The 17459-nt window shown below is 46.0% G+C and overlaps 1 protein-coding gene across 4 annotated transcripts in view; it reads right to left on the bottom strand.

Annotated features, from left to right (window-relative positions):
* LOC129823648 (ephrin type-B receptor 1-B) overlaps positions 1 to 17459 on the bottom strand; it is a 482949-nt gene that overhangs the window by 394281 nt on the left and 71209 nt on the right. The gene's annotated exons all lie outside the window — the stretch shown is intronic.

Below are 17459 nucleotides of genomic sequence, written 5' to 3'. Positions count from 1 at the left end.
GGAGGAGATGAAAGATGTGGATGGATACTGCAGGGCGTGGGTTGCCCATAGAATGAGCGAGGTGTGTATGTTTGTGGGAAGAAAGAGATTGGGGTGACCTTCAATATACTGTATGAAGGGGTGATACACACTTGCGGGCTAATGGAATATATGGTTGGCAGTAGGGTTGAGCGATATTTGAGGAGACCTCTGCAATATGCTATTCCAAATATTGTGACATCTGATATAATAATTTCGGGCCGTTAATGACTGTGCAACTTTTGTCCTTATTTATGATATTATAGTCACGGTCTCATTAAATAATCTTTGTATGGTGAAAGAAATTGGCTTAGTTAATTAATTTACACTTAATATTCAACATATTGAAACAGACTAGCTGATAAAACTGAACAGTTTTGATTTGTAAAGTTCAAATAGGGTATAATAAAATCACATTTTATTGATCACATACACGTGTTTAGCAGAGGTTATTGCGGGTGTAGCGAAATGCTTGTGTTTCTAGCTCCGACAGTGCAGTAATATCTTACAGGTAATATCTAACAAATTACACAACATACAGTATACCCAATACACACAAATCTCAGTAGGAAGGAATTAAGACTATATACATACAGAATGGACGAGCGATGTTAGAGTGGAACAGACTAAGATACAGTAGAATTGTATAGAAAAGACAGTATATACATATGAGATGAGTAATGCCAGATATGTCAGCATTATTAAAGTGACTAGTGTTCCATTCCTTAAAGTGGCCAGAGATTTCTAGTCTGTGCCTATAGGTGCCACTAATGTGTTAGTGATGGCTGTTTAGCAGTCTGATGGCCCTGAGATAGAAGCTGGTTTTCAGTCTCTTGGTCCCAGCTTTGATGCACCTGTACTAACCTCGCCTTCTAGATGATAACGGGGTGAGCAGGCAGCGGCTCGGTGGAACCTTGATGATTTCTTTGGCCTTGAAAACTATAGCATGCTAGCCTGTGGAATAAGAAATGTTGAGTCACCCCACCCCAGCCACATCAGCCTGAGGGGAGGTGGGTTGAGTCACCCCACCCCAGCCACATCAGCCCGAGGGGAGGTGGGTTGAGTCACCCCACCCCAGCCACATCAGCCCGAGGGGAGGTGGGTTGAGTCACCCCACCCCAGCCACATCAGCCCGAGGGGAGGTGGGTTGAGTCACCCCACCCCAGCCACATCAGCCCGAGGGGAGATGGGTTGAGTCACCCCACCCCAGCCACATCAGCCCGAGGGGAGATGGGTTGAGTCACCCCACCCCAGCCACATCAGCCCGAGGGGAGGTGGGTTGAGTCACCCCACCCCAGCCACATCAGCCCGAGGGGAGGTGGGTTGAGTCACCCCACCCCAGCCACATCAGCCCGAGGGGAGGTGGGTTGAGTCACCCCACCCCAGCCACATCAGCCCGAGGGGAGGTGGGTTGAGTCACCCCACCCCAGCCACATCAGCCCGAGGGGAGATGGGTTGAGTCACCCCACCCCAGCCACATCAGCCCGAGGGGAGGTGGGTTGAGTCACCCCACCCCAGCCACATCAGCCCGAGGGGAGGTGGGTTGAGTCACCCCACCCCAGCCACATCAGCCCGAGGGGAGGTGGGTTGAGTGGAATATTCAGAGCATTAGAACAACACTACTCTCAAATGTATGTCACAGCAGGTTGTGTCATAACCAGAAAGAGCTCTGAGACAGCCAGTCTGCTCTGCTGTAGACCAGGTGGTTGCTGTGTTCTCTGGTGTGTGTTTGTGTGTGCGCGCATGTGGCCTCGCTGTTATATAAATGTGACAAGCTGGGTGTTGAGTCACTCTGTTGCGACGGGCAGAGGAGTGTGGGCAGCAAATGGCAACCCCTCATTGAGTACAGGGACTCCAAAGTCACACAATACAGAAGCAGGCTGATTTTAGCAAGTTACTGCCTCACTAAACACACTTGACTCTTTGCCATCACACTAGTCATCATCCCCCCTTCCACCCTCTGTCTCTCTCTCTCTCTCTCTCTCTGTCTCTATGTGTCTCTCTCTCTCTCTATGTGTGTCTCTCTCTCTCTCTCTCAATTCAAAGGGGATTCAAGTGAACAAAGACAAACACAATCAGACATTAACAGTAAACATTACAAACACAAAACGTTTTACAGTTTTTTTTGATTGCTTAAGCACGATTTTCAAAACAGGGCCCGTGTTTTCAAAACACTACACACAATTAGCACAACCACACACCCAATTAGCAAAACACTACAGATCCTTTGCAAAATTAAACACTCTTGTAAAAACTATACACTTCTTTTTAAAAACCACACTTTGTTACCATATGAAACACACACGTTTCACATTACTATACTCTGTTTGCACGAGTTACACTCTGCTGTGATAAACCTAAAACACTTTTAGCACTTCTACTTCCCTATGATTAGAGTAGGCTACTATCAACAAAGTACAAATATAATGTAAATTCACCAAACACTACACAAGACCAATGTTGCAGACTGAAGAAACTAATTTATTTCTCAATTCGCCCAAAATGTTGACATGGAGATTCATACTACTGTAACCAAACGTCACTTTACGTATTGTAAGTTAAAAAAAAAAATACAAAAAAAATAGACATTGTCTCTTCGCCTAGCTGGATCTGGCCAGAGAATTTCATCAACATCGCAGGCAATGTTGTCATTAGCAAGACACCTTGGAAAGAAACATCTTGAATGACGAATCCATCCTTGCATTGCTGCTACCTCCATCTGGTCACAGGGCTCCTCCATGGCTTGGATGAGGGGTACCTCAGCCTGGAGACGGAGATCATATACATTCCACCTCCATGCAGAGAAAAACTCTTCTATAGGGTTGAGGAATGGAGAGTATGGTGGAAGATATAGGACGGTGAAATGTGGATGTTGCTGAAACCAGTTCTGAACCAGAGCAGAGCGGTGGAAAGACACATTGTCCTAGACAACAATGTATTGCATATGATCGATTTGATTTGCTGCTGTTATGTTGTGCAATTGGTCCAAGAATGTAAGTATGAGTGCTGTGTTGTAAGGGCCCATATGGGCATGGCGGTGGAGGACCCCATTCTGTGTAATGGCTGCACAGAGTGTTATATTACTCCCAAGTTGCCCTGGGACATTGACTATAGCCCTGTGGCCAATGATGTTTCTTCCCCTCCTTCGTGTTCTCGTCAGGTTGAACCCAGCCTCATCTACGTAAATGAACTCATGCTGGATCTCCTCTCCATCCATTCGTAAAACTCTCTGAAAAACAGTGTCAGGCCAAATTGTGTAGTTCAGTGTAGATCAAGTATACATATTACAGTACAGTAAAAGATTATGAGACAGTATGCAAGATCACACTGCTAAAGTGAATACATACCTCTGCATAATCATGCCGCAGTCGTTTCACACTTTCGGAATTGCGCTCGAAAGGCACTCGATAAATTTGCTTCATTTGAATATGTTTTTTTTTAGGATGCGTGCCAGTGTTGATGTTGAGACCTGATGGATATCGTTGAAAATGGCGTGGTTATTGACAATGTTAGCTTGGAGCTGCTTGAGTGTTATAGCATTGTTGGCCAAAACTTTGGTATTATCTCCCTCTCTTGCTGTTCTGTGAACATAGGAGGCCTTCCCCCTTGTCGTCCCTGACCCTCAATCCTATGTAGAAAAACCCCAGTATACAGTAGTACAGTAATTTCACAGGAAAAGGTAACAGAAGTGCTGATAGTGCATAGAATACAGTACTGTAAGCAGTTCCTGAAACCATGCAGATGCTTTTGATATGATGATATTTTTACAATACCTATTTTCCAGTCTAAATGTTCTCATCACACTTGCCACTGTATATCGGCTTAGATTTGGCTGTACTCGCAGTCCAGCCTCCCTCAGCGTCAGGCTGTGGTTGACAACGTGGTCAACCAGTGTTGCGCGGATCTCATTTGTCAGATTCGGTTCTCTTTGAGCACCTTCTTGTCTTCCTCTTCCTCCCCTTCCTCCTCCTCCTCGTCCTCGTTCTCCTCCTCGTCCTCCTCGTTCTCCTCGTCCTCCTCGTTCTCCTCGTCCTCCTCGTTCTCCTCGTCCTCCTCCTCCTCGTCCTCCTCATCTTACTCTTTCTCTGACTCTTTCCATTGTGCTTGAAGACCGATGAACTCACCTGCTGCTTTTTATAGTGCTTATACACCTGATTGGTGTGTCTACAATTAAGCAAACGAGTGTTTGCACACCTGATGACTGTGTTGAACCAATTGGTTGGACGGTGTGGTAATTTGACAGTCAGTGCTTTGGTATTGCAAGGACGTGACTTCATGATAGATTTTTGCGTGTAATGTATGTTAAGTGTGTTTAGTGTTTTGCAAATCACTGTGTGTAGAGTTTTGCAACAAGTGTGAGGTTGACAATGTGCTTATAGTTGTGCAAATATGGGCTGATGTTTTGCTTCTTGAGTGTAAGGTTTTGCTAATAGTGTACTACTTTTAATTTTAGTGTGTAAGCAATCCAAAAAAACTGTAAGAGAATAACATTTAAAATATGATATATTCTCTCTCTCTGTCTTCTCACTTCTCTCTCTCTCCCTATTTCTCGCTCCCTCTCTTTCTCACCTCTGTATCTCTCTCCCTCTGTCTTCTCTCTCCCATCTGTCTTTATCCCCTATCTTTCTCCCCTCTCTTCTCTCTCCCTCTGTCTTTCTCCCCGCTCCAGTCCTCCTCTCTCTTCCCTAAAACACTCTCCTCTGCCAAAATACACACTCTCCTTCCCCTCCACATCCCCCCACATAAGTCACCTCTAGATATCACAGACAGAAGACACACCCATATTAAAAACCCGTACAAGAAACACACTCTACTTCAGTGTGATATTCACTAGCAGGACTAGAAGATGTTGATGACCCATTTCTGTGGCTCTATTAATCATGAGCTGCTCGCACTGGGCCTCAGCAGGACGTGATTTATCTATGTGTGTGTGTGCGTGCGTGCGTGTGTAGGTATGTGTGTGTAGGTATGTGTGTGTAGGTATGTGTGTGTGCGTGTTGGCTCTCAGACCAGTCACGGACACAGGTGTTCTGAACCAAAACAACTTATCTGGCAGCGGTGCTGTGATGTCACCCTAGAAACAGGAACATGACAAAGCCTGCTCCACATACAACAGTGGTTTCCAGTCCTGGTCCTGTCAACCTACTGGGCGTGGGGGCTTTTGTTCCAGGCCAGCACAAACATACCTCACTGTTACTACTGGGCTCAAACAAAAACATCCCCAGAACTGAAGACCACTGGCATACAGTACAGTTTCTACACAACTCCACTCAACAGCTCAATACTCCCACACTTCTCAGAATAGTTATTGAAACTGGCATACTCAACTCCTCACATCTCCAGCACAGACTGACGAGAGCGGTGAGCCAGTTTGTCACACATTGGCTGCCATGGTTCACCCGTATGGCTGATATTGTGGGAATTGAAGTGAAGCCCTGAATGAGAATAACTGAGGAATACTTATTGGTGTGCTGTGTGCTAACTCTCCTTATCCCCAGGGACCAACATGCATATCTCCTCACTACATCTGTCATACACACACTAACACACACACACACACACACTATCCAGTGGTTCTTTCACATGCTACTACCCGGGGCAGTGTGTAGAGCAGGAAGCATGGGGTTAATGTCCGTCCTCGCCTCTGCGAGACAGGAAATGAGGCGCTGTGTGGGGAAATCGCTTTAGATAATAGAGTGATTTATTAGAATGAGGCTTCCACTGCCAGCACTAATTAATTATCCTTTTACTGAGTGTGTGTGTGTGTGTGTGTGTGTGTGTGTGTGTGTGTGTGTGTGTGTGTGTGTGTGTGTGTGTGTGTGTGTGTGTGTGTGTGTGTGTGTGTGTGTGTGTGTGTGTGTGTGTGTGTGTGTGTGTGTGTGTGTGTGTGTGTGTGTGTGTGTGTGTGTGTGTGTGTGTGTGTGTGTGTGTGTGTGTGTGTGTGTGTGTGTGTGTGTGCGTGCGTGCGTGCGTGCGTGCGTGCGCGTGTGAGTGAATAGGGACTCCTAAAGGACCAGAGAGATGTGTGTGTACCAGAGTGTTCATATTATAACTAATGCGTCTCATCAGATGTACTACTCCTTTCCTCTGGCATAGCAACAAGTAGAGGCTGTTCCCTCTGCTTGGTAGAACATACATTCACATGGAGGCCAATGGAGTGTGAGAGAAACAACCTTGTCTACACTGTTAAAATGAAGTGCTTTGTAACACCAAAACTAGTGGCAACTGAGCTGCCACCAGCGTAAAGGAGACAAAACTTTGCTGTAGTACTGAAACACATCATCCTGAGATGTTTTCAAACATTATACCTTGCCAGGGACTGGGAGCACTATGGTTAAAAGTTGAAAACACAATTTTTTTGCAGAATCAGATAAAAAAAAATGTTGTATTTTCCCCTGTCTAAAGCTTCTCAACACTATGATGATGTTTCAAATCCTCTCTAGTGCAGAATGAAATCACATCTTCTGAAGTATTTCAATGTTTAACATTGATGTATTTATCGGATCATTTTCCAGTTGAACACATTTTGCAGGGCATTGTTGAGCACAGTGGTCAATCCACCAGCAGCAACTGGAGCTTTTAAAACAAGCAGAGCAGGATGGTGTATTTGCCTCTACAATAGAAAGAGATGTGGTAACTGGTGGTCTCATCATTGAATGTTATTTAGCCTGATGGTTTACATATCAATTCATGATCATCCATTAGACCTCATAGCAAACTGCTTAATATAAGTAGAATTGTATATATTTTTTCAAACATACAGTACATACAACATTGTGTAAAAGAATAATGTAAAAACAAAAAAAGTGTTACCCACAATCCTCTAAAAACAGAGCCGTGGCAAGAAAGGATGTGCAAGGAGATTAAAAACAGACTGCTCTATCTTTGGTTATCCTCATAAAAGATAGTTACATTTTGAGCAATATTAATTCTAAAATATTTTGGTAAAATGAAATGAACAAATCATTGAAATGACTTGCATTCATTTTACTAAGTACTGTGTATGTTGTTGTTTTCTCAATTTAAAATCATGTTTTTTTTTTACAGTGCGGCTGTGTGGTTGAGTGTGTAAAATGACATTGCAATTCAAATTAAATGTACCATCTTACTGACACAGAAGTCAGGGTTTATATTCCCACTTTCACCTGTCCCGCATTCACTCCTTCTCTGTCTCCTCCTGTTTCTAATCTGTCTAAATAAAGGTGGAATTCCACCAAAAAATATTCTCCATATACCCTGAACATTAATCAATATTTAAGTTATAAACAGTTTGCGTTTCTTAACCATTTGATGGTACATTATGAGAAATAGTGTTCTGATGCTACCTTTCACATGCACTAAAACCCCCAAAACTGTTCTGACAACACTCTCTTAAAAACACCAATATTCAGATTGAAGAACCGCTTTGGCTATTTCAGAGTACATCTATTCTGTTTTAAAACTCTTTCTGTTTATCATAATACTTACATTGCGGTCTCAGGATAGGTGTGCTACTTTTTCATTACATAATCATGGCGTTGTGAGTCATTCCATATTTAGTGACGTTCACACACACACACTTGTTTCTCACGCTGGTGTGTTAATCTTAGGTGGTAGCGAGAGAGGAGAGAAGAGATGACCCCACACACACACACACACCTCTCTCTCGCTGTATTTCTCTCACACACATACACACAGACTTCTCTCTCCTCTCCGCTCTGTCTCTCGTTCTGTCTCTCTCTCACACACACACACACACACACACACACACACACACACACACACACACACACACACACACACACACACACACACACACACACCTATAATAGTGTTTCAATTAGAGTGACACCACCTCTTCTACTCTGACTGCTAAATCCCCACCCTCAATTTCCCCCTGACTGACCCCTCTCTCTCTCTCCCCCACCTCCTCTCTCCCAGGGCTGTGATTGCTTTCTGGGGCCAGAGGGCCATCTCAGCTGCCCCACTCTGTTAAAGCAGACCAGCCAGGTTAAGGCATGGAGAACCCTTCCACTCTAGGAATCAATCAGTCAATCAACTGTCATTGTGTATAGCATTTTTTACCAATGCATTTGTCACAAAGTGCTTCACAGCAATTTGACCGGGATTTGACCTAAAATCCCCAAAGAGCAAAGTAAGAGGACTGTGGACTATGGGTGATCAAGGGGAAGCAAATAGCTTGTTGTCAGTCATGTCCCTCATCGTTACAATCCTACTGAGATGTGGAGAGGCAGAGACCCTCTCAAACCTTAAAACCCAAAGGGAGAGCGATGTTTCATTGAATCTGCTGTTGTTTTGCTTTATGGGTGTGTGCATGTGTGTCTGCATACTGTACATGAGCGTGAGAGACAATTGAAATCAGAGGGGTGTGCTGTGTACACACAAGGCTAATGAACAGGATGTACATGTACGTCATCGAGGTGAAGAAGCAGAGACACCATGGCTGAAACACTTAGCATCTCAGGAGAACACACACAGCACCTATTACATCAACCCCTCTCTGCTTTCTTATCTCTCCTCGTCCCTGTAAGACACACTACACACCAACACTCAACATCCCCTCCCTCTCTTCCTATTTTTCATTCAAATCTGTTTTTTCTTCTCTCTCCATGGCCCCAGTGTTTATCTGACAGGATACTGGCTGAAGATCCAAGACAAAGAATAACCAGCCAGAGTCACTGGCCTCACTGAACTAACATGCACATTTCCTGGTATCCTCTCCCTCTCTCTCTCTCTCTCTCTTCCTATCCCTCTCTCTCTCTCTTCCTATCCCTCTCTCTCTCTTCCTATCCCTCTCTCTCTCTCTTCCTATCCCTCTCTCTCTCTTCCTATCCCTCTCTCTCTCTCTCTCTCTCTCTCTCCCTATCCCTCTCTCTCTCTTCCTATCCCTCTCTCTCTCTCCCTATCCCTCTCTCTCTCTCCCTATCCCTCTCTCTCTCTCCCTATCCCTCTCTCTCTCTCCCTATCCCTCTCTCTCTCTCTCTCTCTCTCTCTCTCCCTATCCCTCTCTCTCTCTCCCTATCCCTCTCTCTCTCCCTATCCCTCTCTCTCTCTTTCTATCCTCTCGCTCTCTCTCCCTATCCCTCTCGCTCTCTCTTCCTATCCCTCTCTCTCTCTCCCTATCCCTCTCTCTCTCTCCCTATCCCTCTCTCTATCTCCCCCTCTAAACACTCTATATTTTGCTTCTGGCCCACCTTTCTTTCCCTCCCTCTGTCCATCCCTCCCCTCCATCCATCCTGATCCCTCTTCCCCCATTCTGTGTTAGTTATATAACAAAGTTGGGCCGCTATAACTCGTAACCAGAGACACAGGGTTTTCAGTCTCAAAATACTGTTAGATCTTCTATTGTGTGCGTGTGGCGGGCAGTGGGGATGGTGTGTGTGTGTGTGTGTGTGTGTGTGTGTGTGTGTGTGTGTGTGTGTGTGTGTGTGTGTGTGTGTGTGTGTGTGTGTGTGTGTGTGTGTGTGTGTGTGTGTGTGCGTGTGTGCGTGTGTGCGTGTGTGCGTGCGTGCGTGCGTGCGCGTGTGAGTGAATAGGGACTCCTAAAGGACCAGAGAGATGTGTGTGTACCAGAGTGTTCATATTATAACTAATGCGTCTCATCAGATGTACTACTCCTTTCCTCTGGCATAGCAACAAGTAGAGGCTGTTCCCTCTGCTTGGTAGAACATACATTCACATGGAGGCCAATGGAGTGTGAGAGAAACAACCTTGTCTACACTGTTAAAATGAAGTGCTTTGTAACACCAAAACTAGTGGCAACTGAGCTGCCACCAGCGTAAAGGAGACAAAACTTTGCTGTAGTACTGAAACACATCATCCTGAGATGTTTTCAAACATTATACCTTGCCAGGGACTGGGAGCACTATGGTTAAAAGTTGAAAACACAATTTTTTTGCAGAATCAGATAAAAAAAAATGTTGTATTTTCCCCTGTCTAAAGCTTCTCAACACTATGATGATGTTTCAAATCCTCTCTAGTGCAGAATGAAATCACATCTTCTGAAGTATTTCAATGTTTAACATTGATGTATTTATCGGATCATTTTCCAGTTGAACACATTTTGCAGGGCATTGTTGAGCACAGTGGTCAATCCACCAGCAGCAACTGGAGCTTTTAAAACAAGCAGAGCAGGATGGTGTATTTGCCTCTACAATAGAAAGAGATGTGGTAACTGGTGGTCTCATCATTGAATGTTATTTAGCCTGATGGTTTACATATCAATTCATGATCATCCATTAGACCTCATAGCAAACTGCTTAATATAAGTAGAATTGTATATATTTTTTCAAACATACAGTACATACAACATTGTGTAAAAGAATAATGTAAAAACAAAAAAAGTGTTACCCACAATCCTCTAAAAACAGAGCCGTGGCAAGAAAGGATGTGCAAGGAGATTAAAAACAGACTGCTCTATCTTTGGTTATCCTCATAAAAGATAGTTACATTTTGAGCAATATTAATTCTAAAATATTTTGGTAAAATGAAATGAACAAATCATTGAAATGACTTGCATTCATTTTACTAAGTACTGTGTATGTTGTTGTTTTCTCAATTTAAAATCATGTTTTTTTTTTACAGTGCGGCTGTGTGGTTGAGTGTGTAAAATGACATTGCAATTCAAATTAAATGTACCATCTTACTGACACAGAAGTCAGGGTTTATATTCCCACTTTCACCTGTCCCGCATTCACTCCTTCTCTGTCTCCTCCTGTTTCTAATCTGTCTAAATAAAGGTGGAATTCCACCAAAAAATATTCTCCATATACCCTGAACATTAATCAATATTTAAGTTATAAACAGTTTGCGTTTCTTAACCATTTGATGGTACATTATGAGAAATAGTGTTCTGATGCTACCTTTCACATGCACTAAAACCCCCAAAACTGTTCTGACAACACTCTCTTAAAAACACCAATATTCAGATTGAAGAACCGCTTTGGCTATTTCAGAGTACATCTATTCTGTTTTAAAACTCTTTCTGTTTATCATAATACTTACATTGCGGTCTCAGGATAGGTGTGCTACTTTTTCATTACATAATCATGGCGTTGTGAGTCATTCCATATTTAGTGACGTTCACACACACACACTTGTTTCTCACGCTGGTGTGTTAATCTTAGGTGGTAGCGAGAGAGGAGAGAAGAGATGACCCCACACACACACACACACCTCTCTCTCGCTGTATTTCTCTCACACACATACACACAGACTTCTCTCTCCTCTCCGCTCTGTCTCTCGTTCTGTCTCTCTCTCACACACACACACACACACACACACACACACACACACACACACACACACACACACACACACACACACACACACCTATAATAGTGTTTCAATTAGAGTGACACCACCTCTTCTACTCTGACTGCTAAATCCCCACCCTCAATTTCCCCCTGACTGACCCCTCTCTCTCTCTCCCCCACCTCCTCTCTCCCAGGGCTGTGATTGCTTTCTGGGGCCAGAGGGCCATCTCAGCTGCCCCACTCTGTTAAAGCAGACCAGCCAGGTTAAGGCATGGAGAACCCTTCCACTCTAGGAATCAATCAGTCAATCAACTGTCATTGTGTATAGCATTTTTTACCAATGCATTTGTCACAAAGTGCTTCACAGCAATTTGACCGGGATTTGACCTAAAATCCCCAAAGAGCAAAGTAAGAGGACTGTGGACTATGGGTGATCAAGGGGAAGCAAATAGCTTGTTGTCAGTCATGTCCCTCATCGTTACAATCCTACTGAGATGTGGAGAGGCAGAGACCCTCTCAAACCTTAAAACCCAAAGGGAGAGCGATGTTTCATTGAATCTGCTGTTGTTTTGCTTTATGGGTGTGTGCATGTGTGTCTGCATACTGTACATGAGCGTGAGAGACAATTGAAATCAGAGGGGTGTGCTGTGTACACACAAGGCTAATGAACAGGATGTACATGTACGTCATCGAGGTGAAGAAGCAGAGACACCATGGCTGAAACACTTAGCATCTCAGGAGAACACACACAGCACCTATTACATCAACCCCTCTCTGCTTTCTTATCTCTCCTCGTCCCTGTAAGACACACTACACACCAACACTCAACATCCCCTCCCTCTCTTCCTATTTTTCATTCAAATCTGTTTTTTCTTCTCTCTCCATGGCCCCAGTGTTTATCTGACAGGATACTGGCTGAAGATCCAAGACAAAGAATAACCAGCCAGAGTCACTGGCCTCACTGAACTAACATGCACATTTCCTGGTATCCTCTCCCTCTCTCTCTCTCTCTCTCTTCCTATCCCTCTCTCTCTCTCTTCCTATCCCTCTCTCTCTCTTCCTATCCCTCTCTCTCTCTCTTCCTATCCCTCTCTCTCTCTTCCTATCCCTCTCTCTCTCTCTCTCTCTCTCTCTTCCTATCCCTCTCTCTCTCTCTCTCTCTCTCTCTCCCTATCCCTCTCTCTCTCTCCCTATCCCTCTCTCTCTCTTCCTATCCCTCTCTCTCTCTTCCTATCCCTCTCTCTCTCTCTCTCTCTCTCTCTCTTCCTATCCCTCTCTCTCTCTCTCTCTCTCTCTCTCTCTCTCTCTCTCTCTTCCTATCCCTCTCTCTCTCTCTCTCTCTCTCTCTCCCTATCCCTCTCTCTCTCTTCCTATCCCTCTCTCTCTCTCCCTATCCCTCTCTCTCTCTCCCTATCCCTCTCTCTCTCTCCCTATCCCTCTCTCTCTCTCCCTATCCCTCTCTCTCTCTCCCTATCCCTCTCTCTCTCTCTCTCTCTCTCTCTCCCTATCCCTCTCTCTCTCTCCCTATCCCTCTCTCTCTCCCTATCCCTCTCTCTCTCTTTCTATCCTCTCGCTCTCTCTCCCTATCCCTCTCGCTCTCTCTTCCTATCCCTCTCTCTCTCTCCCTATCCCTCTCTCTCTCTCCCTATCCCTCTCTCTATCTCCCCCTCTAAACACTCTATATTTTGCTTCTGGCCCACCTTTCTTTCCCTCCCTCTGTCCATCCCTCCCCTCCATCCATCCTGATCCCTCTTCCCCCATTCTGTGTTAGTTATATAACAAAGTTGGGCCGCTATAACTCGTAACCAGAGACACAGGGTTTTCAGTCTCAAAATACTGTTAGATCTTCTATTGTGTGCGTGTGGCGGGCAGTGGGGATGGTGTGTGTGTGTGTGTGTGTGTGTGTGTGTGTGTGTGTGTGTGTGTGTGTGTGTGTGTGTGTGTGTGTGTGTGTGTGTGTGTGTGTGTGTGTGTGTGTGTGTGTGTGTGTGTGTGTGTGTGTGTGTGTGTGTGTGTGTGTGTGCGTGCGTGCGTGCGTGCGTGCGTGCGTGCGTGCGTGCGTGCGTGCGTGCGTGCGCGCGTCTTCCTCTGATTGGACAGGCCCCCTGTGAGGTCAGTGTAAATTAGAATGGCGAATAGGCTTCCTGCCACGGATGTGTCAAATCACTCTGTCCCGCGAGGCTCCACCAATAGCATTCCACATCACTCAAACCTAGTTGTGCCATTTTAAGAGCCAGAATCGTATCTGCCCTCTGCCAAGTCAGACATGAAACTCTATCCCCCCTAGACAGTTGATCTCTATACAGTCTCTCTTCATTGCCGGGCCTCATATAACTCCACCATTAAAACCAGAGATGGTTGAACACTGTAGGGGACTATAGGAACAAAGTGGATCATTTGGGTTCATGCACTACTTTTGACCAGGGCCCATAGGAGATCTGAAGTCAAATGTCTACTGTTTGCTGATGATCTGGTGCTTCTGTAACCAACCAGGGAGGGCCTACAGCAGCACCTAGATATTCTGCACAGATTCTGTCAAAAATAATTGTGTTCCAAAAAAGGTCCAGTTGCCAGGACCACAAATACAAATTTCCTCTGGACCGTTGTTCTAGAGCACAAAAAAACTATATAGAGCACAATTAGGCCGATACCGGCTAATTATCAAAATCCAGAAAAGAGCCGTTAAATTCTACAACCACCTAAAAGGAAGCGATTCCCAAACCTTCCATAACAAGCCATCACCTACAGAGGGATTAACCTGGAGAAGAGCCCCTTAAGCAAGCTGGTCCTGGGGCTCTGTTCACAAACACAAACAGACACATATTGGAAAGAATTAACAAAGAAACTGAGCAAACTAGAATGTTATTTGGCCCTAAACAGAGAGTACACAGTGGCAGAATACCTGGCCCAAACTTAAGGAAAGCTTTGACTACGTACAGACTCAGTGAGCATAGCCTTACTATTGTGAAAGGCCGCCGTAGGCAGACCTGGCGCTCAAGAGAAGACAGACCAGCATCCCAGAGTCGCCTCTTCACTGTTGACGTTGAGACTAGTGTTTTGCGGGTACTATTTAATGAAGCTGCCAGTTGAGGACTCGTGAGGAGTCTGTTTCTCAAACTTGACACTCTAATGTACTTGTCCTTCTGCTCAGTTGTGCACCGGGGCCTCCCACTCCTGTTTCTATTCTGGTTAGAGACAGTTTGCTCTGTTCTGTGAAGGGAGTAGTACACAGCGTTGTACGAGATCTTCAGTCTTGGCAATTTCTCACATGGAATAGCCTTAATTTCTAAGAACAAGAATAAGAAGAAAGTGCTTGTTTCTCATCATTTTGAGCCTGTAATCGAACCCACAAATGCTGATGCTCCAGATACTCAACTGGTCTAAAGAAGGCCAGTTTTATTGCTTCCTCAATCAGAACAACAGTTTTCAGCTGTGTTAACATAATTGCTAAAGGGTTTTCTAAAAATGCTTAAGGGTTTAAAAATAACACAACGTGCCATTGGAACAAAGGAGTGACGGGTTGCTGATAATGGGCCTATGTACGCCTATGTAGATATTCCATAAAAAGCAGCTTCCAGCTACAATAGTAATTTACAACATTAACAATGTTGGTCAGGTAGAGAGAGAGAGGGGTCAGGTAGGGAGAGAGAGGGGGTCAGGTAGAGAGAGAGGGGGTCAGGTAGAGAGAGAGAGGGGGTCAGGTAGAGAGAGAGAGGGGTCAGGTAGGGAGAGAGAGGGGGTCAGGTAGAGAGAGAGAGGGGGTCAGGTAGAGAGAGAGAGGGGGTCAGGTAGAGAGAGAGAGGGGGTCAGGCAGAGAGAGAGAGGGGGTCAGGTAGAGAGAGAGAGAGGGGGTCAGGTAGAGAGAGAGAGAGGGGGTCAGGTAGAGAGAGAGGAGGGGGTCAGGTAGAACAACGCAGCCACTGCTAGCTAGCCTACTTCACCAGCCAGCAGTACTGTATCATTTTATTCATTTTAGTCAATAAGATTTTTTGCAACGTAAGCTTAACTTTCTGAACATTCGAGACGTGTAGTCACCTTGTCATTCCAATCTCATTTGCATTAGCGTAGCCTCTTCTGCAGCCTGTCAACTATGTGTCTGTCTATCCCTGTTCTCTCCTCTCTGCACAGACCATACAAACGCTTCACACCGTGTGGCCGCTGCCACTCTAACCTGGTGGTCCCAGCGCGCATGACCCACGTGGAGTTCCAGGTCTCCGGCAGCCTCTGGAACTGCCGATCTGCGGCCAACAAGGCAGAGTTCATCTCAGCCTATGCTTCCCTCCAGTCCCTCGACTTCTTGGCACTGACGGAAACATGGATTACCACAGAAAACACTGCTACTCCTACTGCTCTCTCCTCGTCTGCCCACGTGCTCTCGCACACCCCGAGAGCTTCTGGTCAGCGGGGTGGTGGTACTGGGATCCTCATCTCTCCCAAGTGGACATTCTCTCTTTCTCCCCTGACCCATCTGTCTATCGCCTCCTTTGAATTCCATGCTGTCACAGTTACCAGCCCTTTCAAGTTTAACATCCTTATCATTTATCGCCCTCCAGGTTCCCTTGGAGAGTTCATCAATGAGCTTGACGCCTTGATAAGTTCCTTTCTTGAGGATGGCTCACCTCTCACAGTTCTGGGTGACTTTAACCTCCCCACGTCTACCTTTGACTCATTCCTCTCTGCCTCCTTCTTTCCACTCCTCTCCTCTTTTGACCTCACCCTCTCACCTTCCCCCCCTACTCACAAGGCAGGCAATACACTTGACCTCATCTTTACTAGATACTGTTCTTCCACTAATCTCATTGCAACTCCCCTCCAAGTCTCCGACCACTACCTTGTATCCTTTTCCCTCTCGCTCTCATACAACACTTCCCACTCTGACCCTACTCGGATGGTATCGCGCCGTCCCAACCTTCGCTCTCTCTCCCCCGCTACTCTCTCCTCTTCCATCCTATCATCTCTTCCCTCTGCTCAAACCTTCTCCAACCTATCTCCTGATTCTGCCTCCTCAACCCTCCTCTCCACCCTTTCCGCATCCTTTGACTCTCTATGTCCCCTATCCTCCAGGCCGGCTCGGTCCTCCCCTCCTGCTCCGTGGCTCGACGACTCATTGCGAGCTCACAGAACAGGGCTCCGGGCAGCCGAGCGGAAATGGAGGAAAACTCGCCTCCCTGCGGACCTGGCATTCTTTCACTCCCTCCTCTCTACATTTTCCTCTTCTGTCTCTGCTGCTAAAGCCACTTTCTACCACTCTAAATTCCAAGCATCTGCCTCTAACCCTAAGGAAGCTCTTTGCCACCTTCTCCTCCCTCCTGAATCCTCCTCCCCCCCCTCCTCCCTCTCTGCGGATGACTTCGTCAACCATTTTGAAAAGAAGGTCGACGACATCCGATCCTCGTTTGCTAAGTCAAACGACACCGCTGGTTCTGCTCACACTGCCCTACCCTGTGCTCTGACCTCTTTCTCCCCTCTCTCTCCAGATGAAATCTTGCGTCTTGTGACGGCCGGCCGCCCAACAACCTGCCCGCTTGACCCTATCCCCTCCTCTCTTCTCCAGACCATTTCCGGAGACCTTCTCCCTTACCTCACCTCGCTCATCAACTCATCCTTGACCGCTGGCTACGTCCCTTCCGTCTCCAAGAGAGCGAGAGTTGCACCCCTTCTGAAAAAACCTACACTCAATCCCTCCGATGTCAACAACTACAGACCAGTATCCCTTCTTTCTTTTCTCTCCAAAACTCTTGAACGTGCCGTCCTTGGCCAGCTCTCCTGCTATCTCTCTCAGAATGACCTTCTTGATCCAAATCAGTCAGGTTTCAAGACTAGTCATTCAACTGAGACTGCTCTTCTCTGTGTCACGGAGGCACTCCGCACTGCTAAAGCTAACTCTCTCTCCTCTGCTCTCATCCTTCTAGACCTATCGGCTGCCTTTGATACCGTGAACCATCAGATCCTCCTCTCCACCCTCCCCGAGTTGAGCATCTCCGGCACGGCCCATGCTTGGATTGCGTCCTACCTGACAGGTCGCTCCTACCAGGTGGCGTGGCGAGAATCTGTCTCCGCACCACGTGCTCTCACCACTGGTGTCCCCCAGGGCTCTGTCCTAGGCCCTCTCCTATTCTCGCTATACACCAAGTCACTTGGCTCTGTCATATCCTCACATGGTCTTTCCTATCATTGCTATGCAGA

The sequence above is a fragment of the Salvelinus fontinalis genome, chromosome 26 (genome assembly GCF_029448725.1).
Source record: "Salvelinus fontinalis isolate EN_2023a chromosome 26, ASM2944872v1, whole genome shotgun sequence".
Taxonomy (NCBI): Eukaryota; Metazoa; Chordata; class Actinopteri; order Salmoniformes; family Salmonidae; genus Salvelinus; species Salvelinus fontinalis.
Note: the sequence above shows the minus strand (reverse complement) of the source record. Positions and strands in the feature narration are given on the sequence as shown.